General features: G+C 44.9%; 1 pseudogene; it reads left to right on the forward strand.

The window, feature by feature from the left end:
- LOC127654830 (parapinopsin-like) overlaps positions 1–23,071 on the forward strand; it is a 76,897-nt pseudogene that overhangs the window by 23,302 nt on the left and 30,524 nt on the right.

A 23,071-nucleotide genomic window follows, 5' to 3' on the forward strand; every position in this document is an offset into this window, starting at 1 on the left:
TATCTACTTGAATTAAGATCAAATAACATATAAAAAGTAATTATGGAATTAATTTGCAACACTAACAAGTTAACTAGTAAAGTACTGTAATGATTTCTGAAGAATTAACAGACATCGTATGAAAAACATAGAACAATACTTATGTAGTTGGAGGTCAGATAACAAACTTTTGAATGCAGCCGTTTTTGAGTCTGTGTATTTTTTCTTGTCATTGTCTAATATGCTAGGATTACTTAAAGAACGAATAGAGAAAATATGTATATATATATATTAATAAACTTGTGTGTTGTGTCACATCATTATGTGCTCCTGCCATTATTGGCACACACTGTTTGTCCCTCCAGCTGGTTAATGGAATCTGCTGCTGGAAATAGACTGAATGCAAATGGATTATGATAACGGCGCATGATAATTACTAAAGAAAGAAAAGTGGCAAGAGTAAGTGAGAGAGAGAGAGAGAGAGATAGAAAGAAAGAGAACGAAAAAGACTATAAACCACTAAGATTAATAGCAGTAAGACATTTGACAACAGGCAAGAGTAAAGATGGCAAAAAGCAAATAAAATATTTTATTTTATTTCCTCAAGTGCTGCTAAATTTGTCTCTGATTTAACAGGCACATAGACTTGGACAGAACAAAAAAAAAAAGAGCAGTAATGTAAACAGATTAAGATATATTAAAATTCTTGACACACCATCCATAACAAATCCATGACAAAAGCTAAGCTTTTGAAGGTCTGTTACAAATAATGTATGTTTGTGGAAATCTCTTATTTGTACAATGGGAAATGTATGGAATTCTTTAGAGTTGTGGTACTGTTGTGATAGATTGCTCAACAGGCCTTTTTTATGTTGCCCAATTTTAGACTATGTTTTAAAAAATCACATCTCATCGATGATTATTTGATCAATGCCTCGATCCAGATCGAGGCATCGATGCACCCATAATTGTTAAATAGACAACGTTCCAATCAACAAATTTAGGGTTATAGGAATAGGGCTGAGGTTCAACACAGGATGTGTTTGCTATCTACTAAAATATGAGACAATAGGCATCTTGTATAGGACATCATCATTTGGGCCAATTACACGAGACTTTCAAAAATCAAAATCAAATCAAAATCAAATCACTTTATTGTCACACTACCATGTACACAAGTGCAACAGTAGGTGAAATTCTTGTGTGCAGTTCCGAGCAACATAGCAGTCATGACAGTGACGAGACATATACCAATTACAATAAACAACATACTTACACAAAACAATTTACATATCAAATGTACACATACTTACACAAAACAATTTACAAATCAGATGTACACATACTTACACAACACAATAATTATATACAATGCAGAATATAGAACAGAATATACAATACAATACAATAAGTGGGAGTATATGAAATATATATGTGTATATATATATATATAGCAGTTGTATTGAGGAGAATATGTTGACAGTCCAGTGTGAGATTATAGATTAATAAAGTGCAGTGCTAATTATTGATCCTGATAGATCAAGAGTTCAACAGTCTGATTGCTTGGGGAAAAAGCTATCATGTAGTCGGCTGGTGCGGGTCCTGATGCTGCGATACCGCCTGCCTGATGGTAGCAGTGAGAACAGCCCATGACTTGGGTGACTGGAGTCTCTGATGATCCTCCGAGCTTTTTTCACACACCGCCTGGTGTATATGTCCTGGAGGGAGGGAAGCTCACCTCCGATGATGTTCCTGGCAGTTCGCACCACCCTTTGCAGGGCTTTGCAGTTGTACGCGGTGCTATTGCCGTACCAGGCGGTGATGCAGCCAGTCAGGATGCTCTCTACAGTGCTGGTGTAGAACCGTGTGAGGATGTGGTGGTTCATTCCAAACTTCCTCAGCCGCCTCAGGAAGAAGAGGCGCTGGTGAGCCTTCTTCACAACGGCCTCAGTGTGGACGGACCATGTGAGTTCCTCAGTAATGTGGACATCGAGGAACTTGAAGCTGCTGACTCTCTCCACCGGTGCTCCATTGATGGTGATGGGGCTGTGTTCTCCGTCTTTCTTCCTGAAGTCCACAACAAGCTCCTTGGTTTTACTGACGTTGAGGGAGAGGTTGTGCTCCTGACACCAGCGTGTCAGAGTGTGCACCTCCTCTCTGTAGGCTCTTTCATCATTGTCAGTGATCAGACCTACCACCGTCGTATCGTCAGCAAACTTAATGATGGCATTGGAGCTATGTGTTGCCACACAGTCATGTGTGTACAGGGAATACAGGAGTGGGCTGAGAACACAGCCCTGTGGGGCTCCAGTGTTGAGGGTCAGTGATGAGGAGGTGTTGCTGCCCATTCTAACCACCTGACGTCTGCCTGACAGGAAATCCAGGATCCAGCTGCACAGCGAGCTGTTTAAGCCCAGAGCCCGGAGTTTCTCATCAAGCTTGGAGGGCACTATGGTGTTGAATGCTGAGCTGTAGTCTACAAACAGCATTCTCACATATGTGTTCCTTTTTTCCAGGTGGGAGAGAGCAGTGTGTATTGTAGATGCAATGGCATCATCAGTGGAGCGGTTGTTGCAGTAGGCAAACTGCAATGGGTCCAAAGAGGGGGCAGAACAGAGCAGATGTGATCTCTGATTAACCTCTCGAAGCATTTGCTGATGATGGGGGTCAGAGCAACAGGACGCCAGTCATTTAAGCATGTGATTATAGCTTGCTTCGGTACAGGCACAATGGTTGATGTTTTGAAGCATGTGGGGACTACAGACAGGGAGAGGGACAGATTGAAAATGTCCGTAAAAACACCAGCCAGTTGATTCGCGCGACGCTCTGATGACGCGGCCCGAATGCCGTCTGGACCCGCGGCTTTACGGATGTTCACCCGTCGGAATGATCGGGTTACATCCACAACAGAGACGGAGAGTGAATCAACCTCTGTAGCGCCAGCAGCGAAGTGCTCTCTCGCGAGGGCGGTGTTACTGTCCTCAAAACGAGCATAAAATGTATTAAGTTCGTCCGGGAGAGATGCAGCGGTGTTCATGGCGGAGACTTTATTCCGCTTGTAGTCCGTGATTGTGTTAATTCCCTGCCACATACTTCTAGAGTCAGTGGTGTTGAACTGGACTTCAAGCTTGTGCCTGTACTGGCGTTTAGCTGCACTGATAGTGTTACGGAGGGCATAACTGGCTTGTTTACGCTCCTCCGTGTTAGGAGAATTAAAGCGGAGGTCCGCGCAGTGAGTGCCGCGTAACATCGCCGTTAACCCATGGTTTCTGGTTGGGGTATATCCAGTATAGTTTTGGTCGGAACAACGTCCTCTACGCACTTCCTGATGAAACACGCTACGCTGTCAGCGTAAACCTCGATAGTCGTCATCAGAGGCGGACCGAACATCTCCCAGTCCGCGTGATCAAAACAGTCTTGTAGCGCAGAGTCTGATTGGTCCGACCAGCACTGGATCGTTCTGAGGGTGGGTGCTTCCTGTTTCAGTTTCTGCCTGTAAGCGGGCAGAAGCAGAACGGAAGAATGGTCCGATTGCCAAATGGGGGCGGGGAGGATTTGTAGCCTTCCGGAAGGGAGAGTAACAATGATCCAAAACCCGGTCCCCTCGTGTGTTGAACTTTATGTGTTGGTGGTATTTTGGGGCGATTGCTTTGAAGTTGGCTTTGTTAAAGTCCCGGCAACAATGAACGCAGCCTCAGGGTGCTGCGGTTTCCTGCTCACTTATACACCCGTACAGTTCCCTGAGTGCCCGGTCTGTGTCGGCTTGCGGGGATGTACACAGCTGTGATGATAACCGCTGTGAATTCCCTCGGCAGCCAGAATGGTCGACACAGAAGCATGAGATATTCCAGATCAGGAGAGCAAAAAGACTTGATGAAATGTACGTTCCTCTGATCACACCATGATTTGTTGATCATAAAACATACACCACCACCTCTGCTTTTACCAGAGAGGTCTTTCGCTCTGTCCGCTCGGTGCACGGAAAAGCCCGTGATTTCGATGGCCGAGTCTGGAATCTCCGTGAGACAGCCAGGTTTCTGTAAGGCACATAACGCAGCAGTCCCTCGCTCTCGTTGGAAAGAGATCCGCGCTCTCAGCTCGCAGAGTTTGTTGTCCAGAGACTGAACATTTGCCAGTAGTATACTGGGTAGCGGGGTCGATTTGCACGACGTCTTACTCTGATGAGAACGCCGGCTCGTTTTCCTCTTTTCCTTCTGCGTTTCCGCGGCCGAGCAGCACAGACAAAGGGCTCCGCCGGCGTGTTTGTAAACAGCGGGTCGGCATTAAGGAATTTGAAGTCCGGTTTTCGATGTGTGATTGTAGAACTAATGTCCAAAAGCGTTTGTCTGTCGTAAACAATAAGGCAGACAACATCCAAGACAAAAAAACAAAGAACTGTAAACAAAACAAACAATAAACCGCAGTGTTGTAACGGAGCTCGCAACGCAGCAGCCATACTCGGCGCCATCTTGAGTCTTCTTTGGCAACACTAACTTGCTTTCTCTACAGGACTTATACTCCGCTCCTTTGCATTCACAATTGCAATGCTCTATCATTTCAGTGTGTTTGAATAAGCTTGTAAATGTAGTTGGTTTTGTAATGCAAATGTTAAAACGCATCACCCGCATCACTCATGAACTATAGTAAAAGGGTTTAGTTGTCATAAGATAGCATTGTGTGAAGAACACGAAAAGCGAAAAGAAAGTGAATAAACGTTGTTGTAGTGACTGTAGTGTTCACCAGGAAAATACTGCTATACATACTATGAGCCATGTGAAAATTATTTGGAAAGAATTGGTAAAATAACATTATTCTATGAGACCAGGTTGATTTTAATGGTAGTTTATGATTTGGATCAAGTGTGTATTATAAACCTTCTCAACTAAGCTCAAGACCAGGGGTGTAACTACAGGGAGGGCAGGGTGGGCAGCCGCACTTGGGCCTGGAGTGAGAGGGAGGCCTGCTACGGTCGACCAAAAGAAACAATAAAAACAACCGTGGGCCTAAAGGGTGATAAATGTCCAAGGACCCCAAGAAGGATCCAAGTTCCATCACTGCTCAAGAAATAATTTTTGCCCAGTTTCCCTACGATATCTTTTGAAATGCAAGTGGGTGCTAGCCACAAGAATTTGCTGTCTACTAATTCATTGTTGTCATTTTACAAAAGAAAAATTAAAAAAATTAAAATAAATAAAAAATCTCTCTCTCTCTCTCTCTCTCTCTCTCTCGAGAGAGAGAGAGAGAGAGAGAGAGAGAGAGAGAGAGATATACACCGATCAGCCACAACATTAAAACCACCTGCCTAATATTATGTAGGTCCCCCTCGTGCCAGCCAAACAGTGCCAAAATGCATTGTGGTGAGTAAAATAGCGTCTCCAGATTCTGAAATGCTATACTTCTCACCACAATTGTACAGAACGGTTATCAGAGTTACCGTAGACATTGTCAGTTCGAACCAGTCTGGCCATGATCTGTTGACGTCTTTCATTAACAAAACATCTGTTGACGTCTTTCATCACAAAACATCAAGTGAGGGGCAGTTCTGCGGATGGAAATGCCTTGTTGATGAGACAAGTCCACAGAGAATGGCCAGAATGGTTTGAACAGACAACGTCTACGGTAACTCTGATATGTATATATATATATATATATATATATATATATATATATATATATATATATATATATATATATATATATAGCCTAAATAGATAGAGGAACTGTGGCAAATTCTCCAAGAAGCTTGTAACATCATATCTGCCAACCAAGAAAAACTGTGTCAAGTTGTACCAAGGAGAATTGGTGTTGTTTTGAATGCAAAGGTTCTCACATCAAATATTGATTTAGCTTTTTTATGTTTACTGGATTTTGATTGACTTTCATTGATAAATGAAAACTATTTATGGCATTATTTTGGAAGACATCCTTACTATGCAACATTTTTCAGTGCCTGAAACTTTTGCTCAGTACTGTGTGTGTGTGTGTGTGTATATATATATGTGTGTGTGTATATATATATATATATATATATATATATATAAGTGAGGAACAGAATGGTTGTTATGGCATTGGTTGGATTTGGGTTATAGCTGCACTCAATACCAGCTTATAACTACAACAAATAATAACAGTAAATTATATGTTAATTATTGAAGAATGGTTTCAAGTTTTATTTATTTAACCCCGGTGTCCTGGCCAAATTCCCCCATTGGCCCCTATCTATCATGGCCTCCTAATAATCTCCATCCCCTGAATTGGCTACATCACTCTACCATCTCCTCTCCACCAATAGCTGGGGTGTGTGTGTGTGTGTGTGGTGGGCGTTCTGGCGCACTATGGCTGCCGTTGCATCATCCAGGTGGATGCTGCACACTGGTGGTGGTTGAGGAGATTCCCCCTATACTATGTAAAGCGCTTTGAGTTTGAGAAAATGTAAGTTGTTGTTGCTTCTGAGGCAGTCAGTCTGCACATCATATCATGTGGCTCGTTGTGTATGACACCACAGAGACTCACAGCATATGATGGCTCATGCAACTCTCTGCAATCCACACACAACTTAGCACGTGCCCCATTGAGAGCGAGAACCACTAATCACAACCACAAGGAGGTTACCCCATGTGACTCTACCCTCCCTAGCAACCAGGCCAATTTGCTTGCTTAGGAGACCTGGCTGGAGTCACTCAGCACACCCTAGATTCAAACTACCAGGGGTGGTAGTCAGCGTCAGTACTCGCTGAGCTGCCCAGCCCCCTTGGTTTCAAGTTCTTAAGTAATTATTCAAGACTAGTAAACACTCAGTAATGAAATAACAATAAAAAAACAGCAATGAATAGAAATATTAAAAAAAAGAAATAGAACAAAAAAATACAAATTAAGAAAATGCTGTGCTTTTTTTAACAGCTTTAAAAGTTTTTAACAGCAGTATCAAGTATTCAAGTAAACATTCATAATGAAATGCAACAAAAAACTACTACTGGTCTTCACTGTATGATTAATATACATTAATACTTTTTAAAGCTTCTAAAGTTACCCAGTCAAGAGCAGTGAGTGTTTTCTTTTTCGGGTTGATTATTATAATGACACTAGACAGCAGCAGGTCTTATAGCTTACATTTATACTTACAAGTCCAACATTTTAATACAAATCCACTTTTTTCTCAGCTGTTTACGTTCACTTTAAACATCACTCTCTGTGTTTACATGAATACCTCACCAAGATGGGCATTTTGGCATAATTTTGAAATGTATTTGATTGTTCAGGTAAGCATTAGCGCAAACATTTTCATAACACACTTGCATGTTCAGCACACACACACATACGCCACCTGTCAAACAAACGGCACAGCTGTTACTAGATCGCTTATAAATTATCAAATTATGTGCTCTGGGTTACTTTCAACAGCTGAATAAAAATATTAACTTTCTAATAAGTGACACAGGCCAAGACTATCACAAATATATTTGTTAATTTTTTTTGTTATTGACATTTAACAGTCTGATTGTCTGGTAGGGCAAGTGTGGTTCTCCAAACAGAAACAGAGTGTACGGCATGCCTGTGACCAACAACAGCCTTAAATAAACACACTGCTCTTGAGATCGGCCTCATGTGTCTTCTTTACGATGCTACAATACATTTTACAACACCTCATATCAAATTAAAATTTTAGCGGTCTCTGGGTTGGCACCCTGCGAAACCAGAAGTGGCTATGACCACATTCACTTAACTGGAAATCAAACATGGTAGGAACATTTCTTATGGGATTCCATTACATGTTAATAAATAATAATAAAAAAAAATTCTCCCAAACCCTTAATTGTCACATTTATTTGTACAGACTTCTAAAAGTATATTTAAAAGAGCAGACAAGTCAAAATTGGACACTGTATGATCCTATTAAACCATACAGTAAAATAAGTTTGTTTGATAGACAGCTTTATGAGTCACCCAGCAGAATTGCCTTAGCAGACTAAAAAGCTTTGTCATATTTTTATACCATGCTTTGTCACAGGGAATTGAGGTGAACATACACTTTAAGTTTGAGATCAGCGGCAAAGACAGAGGTGAATTTCCATCCAGAATGTATGCAGCCTCGGCTTAGAGCAGAGCTCTGTACCAGCCTCTACACAGTACTGTTTTTCTGTGGAAAAGCAGAATTTGATTGAGTTCTTTTCCACTCTATGTTCTCCACCTACTTCTATTTTTCTCACTCATGGTCACGCTTACTCAATACCCCCCTCTTTTCTCTCTCCAATCAATTTCTGCTTCTCTCCTGGTCTGCTCTTGTCTTCCTTTTGTGCACTCTTGCCACTGTCATCTCTCTCCTACCACTTTAAACAGCTTGTCTCTATATTTTAGCAGACATCCCTTGCTGATAAGTATAAATGCATCGGATATGCAGAAATTTTATGTGAGCACACTAAACAAATTAACCTGCTTAATCAGCTCCAGATGGGACAGGTTGCAGAACCACTCCATTAAGTCATCTCACGTTCTGCTGATGATGTGGGACCTCAATAATTCAGTTCCTTTAAGATTTCCTGACTTCTATATGATAACATCATTATGGAAATTAGAGGGCATTCATACACCCCTATGCATACAAGTTTATTTTTTATCTTTATCTTTTTTTTTTTTTTCCAGAGGACCTATTCCTGACTCAGTCAATCAATACTTATTAATGATTTTCCAGTGTGAACTGGAGTGGTTCATACTGTGCTGCCTAGCTCATTACTGTTTCATTACAGATTAAATTAAATTGATTATGTTATTAAAGGGAGATATGACCAATAAATCTGGTGTAATATGGTGTGAAAGGGAATAAAAATTCAAAAATTCTCAATTTGCAATTTTCAGCCAGTGCAGTAACTGCAGATAATTCCTGCAGTTTTATCTAGTGGCAGATCTCCCTGTTACTGAGTAAAGTGCATTAAAAACACAGTACGATTTTTAAAATTATAATCTTTTTTTTATTTAAAGTGTGAATCGTACAGCGCATTCAGTTTATATTGTAATTCCCAAACAAATGACTCTAGTGAGCTGGCTTTTTTTCATGAATCAGTGAACACTTTTTTTTTGTGGTTTTTAAAATGAAGTTAGGATCAATTATTGGGTTGATTTCATGCCTCTAAAACGTTTGTGTAAATATTCCTTTTATGAGAACGTCTCGGTTACGTACGTAACCTCGGTTCCCTGAGACGCAGGGAACGAGACATTGCGTTACTAACGCATATGGGGAGTGCCTTCATACACTACCTATTTGAAACCTCTCTACAATAACGCCAATATTCTAATATCGGCTATGGTGTTTGAGCCAGCCTGTTTTGGCGCGAAACTGACCGCTCGTTTCGGCGTGAACTGACTGCTATAAAACAGGTGCACAGACACCATTTCCTCAGAATTTCTGACTGAGAACAAGGAGCGCATTGCTCGTGCCTCAAGAACTCAAGAGTGTTGTGGTGCAGCTAGCGTTCGCAATGTCTCGTTCCCTTCGTCTCAGGGAACCGAGGTTACGTACGTAACCGAGACGTTCCCTTACGACTTCAGTCCACTTGACATTGCGTTACTAACTTATATGGGGAACAGAATCCCATCACGCCGCACTACACGACATAACTTCCTAGAGAGGAAACATGGCGGCGCAGTCTTATGGGACGGCGACCGACATGTGTGTCATGATGGCCAGGAGGAGAGCATTCATAATGAATATATGAGCTATAGCCATATAGTATGAATTACTCCTTATGAACCCGGCCAGAAAGGGAGTTTATTTATAATGAAGTGCTTGTGATTTATGGCATTATAACAGCCTGAATGCAGGCGGTTGTTTAAATGATGTGGAGCCCGTACTTAAAAGGGGGCATAAGTATATATATATATATATGGCCAATGAAGCATTTAGGACTAAATTTAAATCCCAAGTCGGGACTGTAGCCTGCCGAGATGGGTTTAATCATCTTGCTCCTTTAAGGAACTTTATGATTAAATCATACTTGCCTATAGAGGCGCCGGTTTCATGTGCGTGATATGCAGATCTAGTTGCCACATACACTTTGAGCTTTGACGGGGTGAGTTCTGCGTCTAATCACTCTTGAAGAAATATTACAATTGCATGTATGGGGCAGTTTACCGGGTCCTTGGTGTGTGAGAGACACCAATCAGTGAACACCTTCCATTTTAGTGCATAGAGGCGTCTAGTGGACGGTGCTCTGGCTTGTAAAATGGTGTTTATGACTGAACATGTCAGTTCTGGTGCATTTAGTACGCTCCATTCAGGAGCCACACATGCAGGTTCCACAGCTGGGGCTGGGGATGCCAAATTGTGTGCCTGAGAGAGGAGATCCGTCCTCAGTGGTATTTCCTATGGTGAGCTGTACAGCATCTACATCATTTCCAGAAACCATGGCTGGTTGGCCATTTCGGTGCAACTAATAGAACGTTTCCTTGTCCTCTCAGACTTTGCATATGGCAGAGTGGATCAGGTATACTGGAGGAAACGCATATTTGTTTTTCACCGGCCATTTGTGTGCCATTGCATCCCTTCCCAGCGGGGCTTGGGACTTCGAAGAACAGAGGGGATAGTGGGCATTCTCCACTTAGGCAAATAGATTGATTTCTGCTTTGATGAATATTTCCCAAATCCTCAGTATAGTTTGAGGATGAAGTCTCCATTTGCCCGGTATCACCCCTTAGCGCAGGGGTCCCCAAACTTTTTTCTATGAGGGCCACATCATTTTTCCTTTCTATAATGGAGGGCCGTAGTTTAACAGAAAATGGCATGGGCCGGAGTGATTTATTGTGGAGATTTTATTATGATTTTAAATGGATTTACAGTATTATGCCTCCTAATGCTAGATTAATTTATTATTTATGCACCATACATATCAAGTGATATATAGCCTATTAAAAGAGCATTATTACTATCGTAATGACATTTTTTCATATTCATTGCTATTGAAATCAAATTATTTACTTACTCATGCGTATTAGGCTAATCAGTGTGAACTATGGGCTTGTTTCTGGCTGGTGAGAAGTCCAATGTCAGGTTCCATTCCTGTCACAGCCAGTCTCAAAGACTGATGCAAATGTTCATCAGTGAGTCTTGATCTCATCGGATTTTTCATCAGTTTCATGTGTGAAAAGGTTTGCTCACAGATATACGTGCTGCCAAAAAGTGTGGACATCTTCATTGCATTCCTTCTGATGTTTGGGTAGGTCTCGTTAGGGAGGGCAGTATAGAATTCAATGAGACTGTTGGGCTTAAACGCGTCTTTCAGAACATCACAGTTCTGTAACTCAGCCAACTCAAACTGATAAGAAGGCAGGGCTTCGTCAATGTCAGCAGCAAAAGGGTTCTAAAAAGGCGGATTTCTTTAGCGTGGACATGTAGCTCACGGAATCGCACATCAAACTCCGCCTTCAGCATTTCCAGTGCTTCCACTGACTTTTCAGCTGGGAATGGGACCACTGGTTTCTCAGCTGAGAGGCTTTGGGTAACAGGGAGATGGGTGAAGTCTTGCTTTTGCACTTGTCCCACAAGCAGTGCTAGTTTCACCTCAAATGCTTTTATGTGGGAATACATGTCACATATTAGTTTCCCCTTGCCTTGGAGCTGCACGTTGAGGCCATTCAACATTTCTGTCACATCTGTTAAAAAGGCGATGTCCCATTTCCATTTTGTGTCGATCAGTTCTGGGACAGTTTTGCCCTTTGTCAGAAGAAAAACATTGATTTCGGGTAGCAGCTTGTAAAACGCCTCAAAACTCTGCCCGGCTTAACCATCGGACTTCTGTGTGGTAAAGCACATCTCCGTGAGAAGACTCTAGCTCGGACAGAAAGACTTGGAACTGCCTGTGTTTAAGTCCGTTTGCTCTGATGAAGTTTATACATGACACCACCACTTTCATAATCGATTCCCACTTCAGAACTTTGCAGCACAGTGCTTGCTGGTGAATTAGGCAGTGTACTTGTAAAGGGGCATGAGACCTCTTTCCTCCATTTCTCTATTCATGCGTCCTATCAGTCCCCTTGACGCGCCAACCATACTAGGAGCTCCGTCAGTCGTGATGCTGGCCAGCTTAAACCAGTCTAGATCCAACTCTTCTATCGTTTGGCACTCTTTACCAAAAATATCCTCCCCTGTCGTAGTACCTTTGAGACTTTTTAGGGCTGCCAGCTCCTCGGACACTTCAAAGTTTGAGCTAACTCCGCGAAGAAAAATGAGCAGCTGTGCCATGTCCTGCACGTCATTACTTTCATCCAGCGCTAATGCAAAAAAATCTAATTCTTTCACTTTTTCCTTCAGCTGGGCATATACATTATACCCCATTTCTTCAATTCGTCTGGTGATTGTACTTGCGGACAGACTCACCGCATTTAAGACGTCTTTCTTATCGGGGCACACCTCCTCCGCAACAGCATTCATACATTTCTTTACTGAACTCACCATCACTGAATGGCCTACCGCAGGTTGCAATCAGTTTAGCTACCTGAAAGCTAGCTCGAATGGATGACTGGTTCAACTGGGTTTGCCGTACAAATGTATTTTGCTGAGCAGATAGTCCACTTTTTAGCTTTGACACTTTGTCTGCTCTCATTTGGCCTTGTAAACTCGCATACTTGTCTCTGTGGTGGGTTTCATAGTGTCGAGCAGATTGTATTCTTTGAACACGGAGACTGTTTCTTGACAGATGAGGCAAACAGCCATTTCTTTGCATTGAACAAAAAAATAATCACTTGTCCACTTTTGGTTAAATACCCTGCATTCTGAATCAACTTTTCTCTTTCCCAACCGTTTGGCCATTTTGTTGTCACTTTAAATTTTCTTGCTGGATCGCGTGCACCCGCTCGATCACGATGGAACGTTAATCCGGGTGAATCTAACAAATAATTTGGCTACTTTAATAATTATAACTAAGGGAAATTTTATTTTGAAAGCCAATATGTATTATCAAATACAAATATGATATGATTAAAACATATTTAAAATTAAATTGTAAAAATATTTCTCTGCATGGCATTGTTCAGAGGGCCGGTCCAGATGTGAGGGCGGGCCGTATTCGGCCCGCGGGCCGTAGTTTGGGGACCCCTGCCTTAGCGTAACAGTATACGTGCACAGTAATTCAGGCAGCCTGGACATATGTCACTCTCAGGGAGAGATGATGCTCGCTCCATAGCAGGGGGTGACGCGTCATTCTCGACAGTGGTGGTGAATGAATTCCGCCTTGGCTGTTTGTATATACCACAACTGTCATGTTGACTGAGCAAACCAGGACATGACAGCTCACTATTTCAGACTGAAAGCCTTTAAGGCTAGAATTACAGCCAATAGCTCTAAGCGGTTGATGTGCCACGCCCTCCTCACACCTGTCCAGGTGCCAAAAGTTGGGTGTCCATTGCACACCACCCCCCCAGCCTGTGTTGGAAGCATCCGTGGTCACCTCTTTTTGCCTGACAACTTGGGGCTTCGAGTACCAGAGGGGACAGTGAGTATTCTCCTCTGAGGCAAAAATAGATTGATTTCTGCTTTGCCAGATATTTCCCAAATCCTCAATACAGTTTGAGGGTGAAGTCTCATTTCTTCCTTGGCGGTTTATATATCCCACAACTGTCATGTTTTCTGAGCTAACCAGGACATAACAGTTTGATATTTCTGACTGAAAGCCTTTAAGGCTAGGAATACAGCCGATGGCTTTAGGCACCGCGTGACACTTGCCCCAGTGCGACATCTCGCTGGTAAAATGCAAGAGGATCTGTCCGTGGTGCTGAACAGAGGCTGGATATAGTGATGCGCATGCGTCATTGGCGCTAAGCACGTCGCGCCACACGGTGCTTCAGCCAGCACTCAAGAGGTCTCATGTGTAAGGGAACTAATGGGATGATGGCGGATGCCGCCACCACAAATCCCAGTGCTTTCTGAAACAAGTTTCATTGGAAATTTTTCCCCAGTTTTAACTGAGATGGACACTGTAAAATGGCTGAAGCAGTAAAACTGTGCTGGCATAAAAAAAAACTCTGATTGCGGCAGTAACAGCCAATTGTCGAGGTAGTTTAGGATGCGCATGCTGCTCAGTCTCAGAGGGGCGACAACCGCATCAATGCACTTTGTGAATGTGCGAGGAGCCAAAGACTGTCGAAGGGCAGGTCTATGAATTGATACGCTGTTCCCTCGAACGCAAATCTCAAAAACATCCTGTGATGTCGTACAATTTGGATATGATAGTACGCATCCTTCAGATCTATCAACGCAAACCAATCACGTGGGCGTACATGCGATAAGATCCTTTTCTGAATAATCTTTTTGAATAGGCGCTTACAAATGCGCGATTAAAATGTCTCAGATGCAGGATTGGCCGAAGCCCGCCGTCTTTCTTTGGAACAAGAAAATAACGGCTGTAAAACCATTTTGTGCTTGACAATTTGGCACAATCTCGATCGCATTTTTCACGATGAGAGGTGTATTTCGGCTCATAACACTGGTGCGTCATCGGACGAAACCGTGGAAGACAGAACGCTGTTGAAACGGGGTGGCCGGTGTGCAAATAAGAATCGTATAACCTTGTTCGATCGTTTTTGCACCCATTCTGAAATACCCGTTAGGGATCGCCACTCGTCCGCATAGTGGGACAGAGGGCAGTTTGGTTTGCTCACTGTATGATATGATGCGACGCTCACTCTAGGGAAGCGGTTGCGCATAATTTGTGTGCTTTGAAGAGGAAAAGGGGGCTCTTTATTGAGAATATGTGGGCATCTCGTGCATTTGCAACGAATGCTGTATTCTTTTTTGCACTTATTGCATTTTTATTTTTGCATTTATTTGAGTGCAAGACACAGAAACAAAATTTTGAATAACAATATCCCAACAAAAGCGGGGAGATGGGGAACAGTGTTTTGTGTCTCTCCAATTGAGCCTTTTTTGGAGCAGACCCGGAGGGAATCGCGGGCTCTGCTTTCCGCTTCAAATGCTATTGCCCGTCAGGAGTGCTTTGCTGCGCGTAATGATACGCAGGTACCTGTGAGGCTTTTAGTCACGCGCTGACTCGGAACAGAGCGAGGGCGAACCGGCTGTGATATACTCCATGTGGGCATAAAGTGTCTCATAGCCTGTGACTGCTGCTGAATCGCGAAATAACGCTCAGCAAACTTATTCATAGAGCCGCCAAAAAGGCTGGCTGGAGACACAAGAGCATCTAAAAGAGTGGCTTTTTCTTTATCACTCATTTCTGCCCCGGAGCATCGCCATTGTGTGGAGTGCTGATCCAGCTTGTTCTGCTGCTGAGTAAGCGTTTCCCGCCAGTGCGGACTTTTTTCGACACGGTTTGTAAGGATGTACATGTTACTCGCTGGGCAGAGGTGTGCCGCTACCGCCTCCTCCACAGGGGGTAATTGGGCATAACCGTTTTATTTCCCAAAGAAATGATCAACATTAAAGAGGATGGCGTCACTGCACGAGCGCGCCATATAAGGTCGCGCGCCAGGACTTGAATAGTTTTCATTATGAACTTCGGGGAAGAAATGTGCGGGATGCTGCCGTTTAACAGCGCCCGCACTGCTGGAACCATTCATCGAGGCGAGACGGTTCCTCTGGGGGAGACCAGTCAGGGTGAAGCTCTTCGACTGCCCTTGTAAGGACGCTGTCAGTGGGGCGTGCACGTTCCTCGCCCTCATTGGGGGAGGGGCGGCAGCATTATCCACTGACCATTTGCCTGATGTGGCAAGAGACATGACATCGTCATCATCCCCAGCGTCAGATCCACCAAACGAGACGACGCCGCACGCTCATCAGAGGGCCGGAGTTCGTCTCGCACATAGCGTATGGGGATATATGCGCTTCGTGGAGATTGAGGGGCTCGTGGGGCGTGTGCCGGCACGAAATCCACCTCAAGTTCGTCCTGCTCGGCCTCGCGGTCCCGCCGTGCCTCCTCGTGTGAACCCTCGGGAATCACAGAAGAGGCTGGTGGGAGGGCGCGAGAGGCTGAATCGTCCCTCAGAACGAGGGCGATTCGTGAGCGAAGTGACTTGAGACTCATGTCCTCACAGTGAGGACAGTCTGTCTCCATGAGAGTTGACTCTGCGTGGGCGCGGCCCAGACAGAAAACGCAGCTCTCATGCTTGTCTGACGGCGGGATGTGTCTCTCGCACAAGGAACACTTACGGAACAACATCTTGAAAAAGATGTGAACACGTAAGTGGCTCTTCTAGATATATAAATATAAATATATATAGGATGCTGAGGTCCGTTCACCAGCGAAGCGTCAAGCGGCAAGGCGGAGTGATGTTCGCCGGAGCACTGCAGGGGAGCGGAGAGTCTTCTCGCTGCCGTGAAGATTCCGTCCGCTGACTATTGTGACTCGACGGCGAAGGTAGAGGGCTTCGAGACAAGAGGTAATCGCTGTCTTGAAGGAAGAAATTCTGAGGAAATGGTGTCTGTGCACCTGTTTTATAGCGGTCAGTTCGCGCCGAAATGAGCGGTCAGTTTTGTGCCAAAACAGGCTGGCTCAAACACCATAGCCAATATTAGAATATTGGCGTTATTGTAGAGAGGTTTCAAATAGGTCGTGTATGAAGGCACTCCCCATATGTGTTAGTAATATGGCAATGTCAAGTGGACTGAAGTCGTAAGGGAACTGTTTGTGTATACCCAGCCACCTCACAATACATATAGCAATATGTTTAGATTCTATATATTGTGATACAAAGTGAGACATATTCACAAGTTTTCTTTTCCAATTAATTTGGGCATTTTTCAGTTATAATGTCCATTTAGGTTACATACAGTATTAAATAAATTATCTTTCAGCTAATGCTGTTATTAATACAGGGGACCTTCTAACTTTTAATATTTAATAATAAATGTAAATTTTTTGTGTTAATTTTTCATAATTTTGGTCACATTTTAGCTTTTTAAAAATATAAAAAGTCCATGTGTTCCATCAATAAATATGATGTCTTGATATTTCATGTATTATATTGAATTTGTACTTTTTATAAGTACTTACAAAGATATGTTGAATAAGTGCTAAAGTCTCTTTAAGATCAGTGGCAGGGAATTTGACAGAAGTGTTTTGGTTGAATGGCTTCTTGACAGCATCCATGCTATTTGAGCTTAGAATTAAATGTTTTTTAAACATTTTAAAAAGAGATATTATTCAATGATAAATGGATTGTGTGGATTTTGTATTTGCACTCACATCACAGGGAAAGAATAAAACCAAACTTTTACACTTAATACGGAGTGAAAAGAACTTTGTGCTGAACTTCGCCACTACACTACTTAAACAATGGTGAGGGAAATCTGAAAAATGACCAGCAAGTGGCTAATCATCACTAACGTCTAGGTTACTATTGTAACCCCCGTTCCCTGATGGAGGGAACGAGAGTTTATGTCGAATGAAGCGACACTAGGGGTCTTTCTTGAAGGCCTTGGTTACCTCTGAACTTGAGAAAAGGCCAATGAGAAATTGGCAGACAGAATTTGCATGTCCCTCCCCTGGACATACGGGTATAAAAGGACAGTGTGTCTGTCCATTCAGGTTTTGCACTGAGGAGCCGAGAATGAAGTTCGGCCATAACAGTGGCTCGGTATAGCATCGTGGCCGGGGGGACACAACGTCTCGCTGACAGAGAACGCTTGCAGGTCCCCAACCCTCTTTATGGAAGCGAGCGCGATCAGGAGGGCCATCTTCAAGGAGAGGGCTCTGAGCTCGACTGATTCTAGCGGCTTGAAGGGGGCCTGAAAGTACCACGGAGAGATCCCATGAGGGGAACAGGCATGGCCTGGGAGGGTTCAGCCTCTGAGTTCCTCTAAGGAACCTGATGATCATCGTCCACTGCGTCGTGGTGATCCGATATAGCAGCAACATACTGTAAACCTTCAAGGTGGAGGGGAACAGCCTCCCCTCCAGCCTCTCCTGCAGAAATTAGAGCACTGACCTGACTGCGCATCTCTGCTGGTCTTCAGATAGGGAAGAACACCAATTCTTGAACAAACGCCACTTCAGGGCGTAAATCTGCCTGGTAGAGGGAGCTCTGGATTGGTTGATCGTGTCCCGACAGCAGGTGGTAGGCCACTTAGAGCCTCTGAATCCCGTCCAGGGGCCAGACATGGAGGTTCAATAGGTCTGGGCGCGGATTCCAGAGGGTTCCCCGTCCCTGAGAAAGAAGGTCTTTCCTCAGGGGAATTCGCCAGGGAGGTGCTGTCGCGAGGAGCATGAGAAATGCATACTTGCGCAGCCCCCGGGGACAGCTGTATGCCAGCACGTCTGTCCCGAGGAGAGCCTCCACTAGGGAGTACCAGAGCGGGCAGTGGGAGGTCTCTTGACAAACAATTAGGTCAAGACGTGCTTGCCCCGATGTAGTGGGAGAAACCTCTGCAGGTAAAGAAATACAGCCAGCAACTCTAGGCAGTTGAAGTGCCAAACCAGCCGGGTCCCCGTCCAGTAGCCGGCGGCTGCGTGCCCATTGCACACGGCGCCCCAACCCCGTTTGGAGGCCTCTGTGGACACCTGCTGTTGGGGGACTGCTTTCCGCAGAAAACAGAGGTGAGGCATTTCAGCACCGACTGTGCACGCTTATTGGTGAGGCACGCTGTCATTGAGACTAACTCCATGCCAAGAAAAGAGATGCTCTGAACTGGGGCGAGCTTGCTCTTTTCCCAGTTGACCTGAAGCCCTAGACAGCTGAGATGCCTGAGCACCTGGTCCCTGTGGGCACACAGTAACTCTCAAGAGTTGGCTAGGATGAGCCTGTCATCGAGGTAGTTCAGGATGCGGCTACCCACTTCCCTTAGCGGGGCAAGGGCTGCCTCTGCAACCTTCGTAAAGATGTGAGAGGACAGGGACAGACCGAAGGGAAGGACCTTGTACTAATACGCCTGACCCGTAGGAAGGGTCGATGTCGAGACAAGATAGAGACGTGGAAGTACGCATCCTTCAGGTCTAACGCTGCGAACCAATCCCGATGCATGTTATAATGTGTTTCTGCGTGAGCATCTTGAACGGGAGTTTGTGCAAGACCCGGTTGAGAACTCGTAGATCCAGTATCGGTCGCAAGCACCACCTTTTTTGGGTACAATGAAGTAAGGGCTGTAGAAACCCTTCTTCATCTCGGCTGGAGGGACAAGCTCTATCACATCTTTGAGTAAAGATCTCTGAATGTGATCTCCGAATGTAGGGAGCTGGTGTTTTTGCCGTGCACCTAGGTGAAGTGGATACCGCTGAAAGGGGGCGGGGGCCTGGTGAACTGAATCATGTAGCCGAGTCGGATGGTCTTGGCCAACCAACGCGATGGGTTGGGAAGTGAAAGCCACATGTCCAATCTCCGTGCAAGGGGCACTGGGACGATCATTCTTGACTTAACTGAAGGTGCTTCAAAGTGGGATGAAGCAGGTAGTGTTGCGTCGGGAGGCAAAATCACGTCCAGAGGCTTTGGTGCTGATAAAGAATTCAAATCACTGGTGCTGGGTTGCCGTGAGAATGGTATTTGCGGGCCAGATGACCCCGGGAACGAGGAAGTAGCTCTTTTATTGAGAATGTGGGTACTGTAGCCCAAAGGGGTTGTGGCAAAAGAAATAAAGGCAAATGAGGATTCCCCTCCTGGCCCTCCACCGGGGGATGGAGTGGTCTGCTTACCAGCTCCAGAGCAAATGTCTCATTCCCTGGGTCATCCATCTCAGGAACACTTGGGAGCCTTCCGGGTCCTCGAGGATGTCTGAGAGACAGGGGCCGTGTGCTTCCTGCGGGGCACTCGACCCTGGGGCTGAGAGCTGGGCCCAGGTTGAGGCGGAGCTGCCTGACATTTAGAGGCCACAGGGGGATACCCTTGGCGAGCCGACGGCTGCGGCTGCAAGCATGATGTGGGAGATGGCCTTCATCTGTTTCTTCAGCCCCGAAAACTGCTGGCCGAATTCATCGAATGTGTCACCAAATAGGCCGAGCTCGGAGACTGGGGCGTTGAGAAAGCGAGCTTTGTCAACCTCCCGCATCTCGACCAGGTTCAGCCACAAGTTCCTGGACCACGATGGTGGCCATCGCCTGCACGAGTGCCCGCGCTGTGACCTTCGTGGCCTGGAGGGCGAGGTCGGTTGCAGAACGCAGTTCCTGCAGCACGTCAGGGTCAGGACTACCCAAGTGCAGACCTTTAAGTGCCTTGGCCTGGTGGACTTGCAGGAGAGCCATGGCATGCAGGGCGGAGATGGCCTGTCCGGTGGTGCTGTAGGATTTGACAGTCAGTGACGACGTTATCCTACAGGCCTTGGAGGGGTGTACCGGGTGATCCCGCCAGGTGGCGCATTTTTACGGACACAGGTGAATCGCAACTGCTCTGTCCACCTGGGGGACCTCCGAGTACCTGTGGGCCGCCCTGCCGTAGAGGGTAGTGAGAGCGAACAAGTGAGGAGTTCGGTTGCAGACAGTGAAAAAAAGAAAGGAACAGGGGGGCTGTGAGTGGTGCTCGGACCCAAGGAACCAATCGGACTACGGGGAGGACGAAGGGTTCCAGTCCAACCCCACTCTCACACCGGCCTGGGCAAGCATGTCGGCCATCTGTGCATCTGCATCAGACTGGGTGGGCCAACCCGAAGGCGGCAGCCCAGTCGAGTCTTCCGCGTCAGACGCCTGAACGCTCTCTGATGCAGCGGCGAATTCGTCATCCAGCTCGGCGGGTCTGAGGGAGTAGTCAGACTGGCCGTGAGGCGAGCCGCTCTCACCTTGAGCCCGGACGGAAATGAATGAGTGTTCCGGGGGTGGGTGGTTCGTGGGGATTTACCCGCGAAACTGAGGCTGCTGCCATCCCCAAATCACCTCCATCGCCAGCCGGGTCGTACTCAATCCCGTGGGAAGAAGGAGTGATGCGGTGGGATGCTGGAGTGGCATTCCTTTTCAGGAAGGAAAGCAGCGACTGCAACGTTGCCATGGTTAAGTTCTCGCAGTGAGAACAAGAACCATCCACAAACACTGCCTCAGAGTGATTGCAGACCAGACACACGAGGCAGTATCTATGACCGTCAAGAGCAGAGAGATATCGACCGCATCCAGGAACTACACAGAGGCGGAAGGGCATCTTTAAAAAGACGCAACCTGAAAAGGACATTCAACGCCTACTGTGTGTGCTCTTTTAGAGAAATTATACACTTTTGTGAGGGAAATATACTCTTTCAATAGCGGTGTCATAGCGCCGTGGGGCAAAGGCTGCAGTGGTGTGCAGAGAAGGAGGAAGCCGCTGATATGTGCCATAGATCCAACAGCAAACGCTCTGCAGAGGTGAGTGGAACAGAAATTATCTCAGCTCGCCGATCGTACAACCGTTCAGCTTCGAAGAAAAAATCTGAATGGACAGTTGCACGATTCCCTCCTTTTATACCCGTATGTCCGGGGGAGGAACATGCAATTTCTGTCTGCCAATTTCTCTTTGGCGTTCTCTCCAGTTCAGAGGTAACCGAGGGCTTCAAGAAAGACCCCTAGTGTCGCTTCATTCGACACACGTCGAGTGAGCAACAGAAGGGGAACAATTTTAACCATATACCTGCATTGAAAAATGTTGCCTATAGAATAAAAGAGTGACCTTGGGATTTTAATAATCAACATCTGGATCGATCAAATGAAGATCTATATTTTTGCCTGCTGTAATGCCAAACCAGCGAGAGTCACAGCGTGTCCGCAAGAAAATCAGTGAATCCTGCGGGCTCAGTTTCAGTCTCTCTAGCCCAGGGGTGACCAACCCTGCTCCTGGAGAGCTACCTTCCTGCATAGTTTAGCTCCAACACACCTGCCTGTCAATTTGAAGTAATCCTAAAGACCTTGATAAGCTGGTTCAGGTGTGTTTGATTAGGGTTGGATCTAAACTCTGCTCTAACCCCTCACAGAAGCATCTCTGACTACACTGAAGAACAGCGCTTAAATTTGATTTAATTGGTTTAATCTGCTTCTTTATTATTGAAATGATGGACATGATATGAATACACAAATTGTTTAATATAAATATCATGATACATGGATTTTATGTATCGATACAATATAGTGAGAAAAAGTATCGCGATAAATCGGTATTTAATTGTATCGACACAGCCCTAGATTTTATTGGGTAGGCCGATGAGCAAGGCATTATAGTAGTCTAAATTTGAGGCTTTGAAAGCATGGATCACTGTTACAGCATCTGTCATGTCAAGGTGTGTGATGTTACGTAAATGGAAAAATGCAGACTTAACAACAGAGGTGTTTTTTGTATTAAAAAAGTTGGAAGAGTTGAATTAAATATAGGCTCTTTTTAATGAAAGACATACTCGCAAAGCTCTCCTTCTTCTTACTCTTCCATTCATTTGAACCTGACTTTCACTGTTACAGTGGAGATAATATCAAAGCTTCCAAGCATTTTGAGAATCTCTTCAGAGTCTACATTACCCCTTCAAACAGAAACTGAAATCTACTTCCATCAATTTAACTTCAGAGCTCAAGGACTGCACTTATTTACTTTCTCTTTATCTTTCTCTTGCTCAGGAATCGTGTCCCTGATATCCTTGGTGGTTCTTTCCTACGACCGCTACAGCACAATGACAGTGTACCATAAACGTGGTCCAGATTATCGCAAACCTCTTCTGGCAGTAGGGGGATCCTGGCTGTACTCTTTGATCTGGACAGTGCCACCCCTTTTGGGTTGGAGTAGTTATGGGCTGGAGGGGGCAGGGACAAGCTGCTCTGTGTCATGGACCCAGCGCACGACCCAGTCCCATGCCTACATCATCTGCTTGTTTATATTCTGCTTGGGCCTACCAGTGCTCGTCATGGTCTACTGCTATGGGAGACTGCTTTATGCTGTCAAGCAGGTAAGAATTCAAACACATCTACTGTGTACCCAAAAACTTTTCTCTGTGATTCTGTGTTGTGTCTCTTTAGTCAGAAAATGGCATGAGATAAGAGGCAAAAACTCTTCACACATTTCAGAGAATTCTAGGTCTGTCATTCGATTAAAGGAATAGTTCACCCAAAATTAAAAATTCTCTCATCATTTACTCACCCTCATGCCATCCCAGATGTGTATGACTTTCTGTCTTCTGCTGAACACATTTGAAGAAAGCTCAGTAGGTACTTAAAATCAAGTGAAT

The sequence above is a fragment of the Xyrauchen texanus genome, chromosome 14 (assembly GCF_025860055.1).
Source record: "Xyrauchen texanus isolate HMW12.3.18 chromosome 14, RBS_HiC_50CHRs, whole genome shotgun sequence".
NCBI classification, from domain to species: Eukaryota; Metazoa; Chordata; class Actinopteri; order Cypriniformes; family Catostomidae; genus Xyrauchen; species Xyrauchen texanus.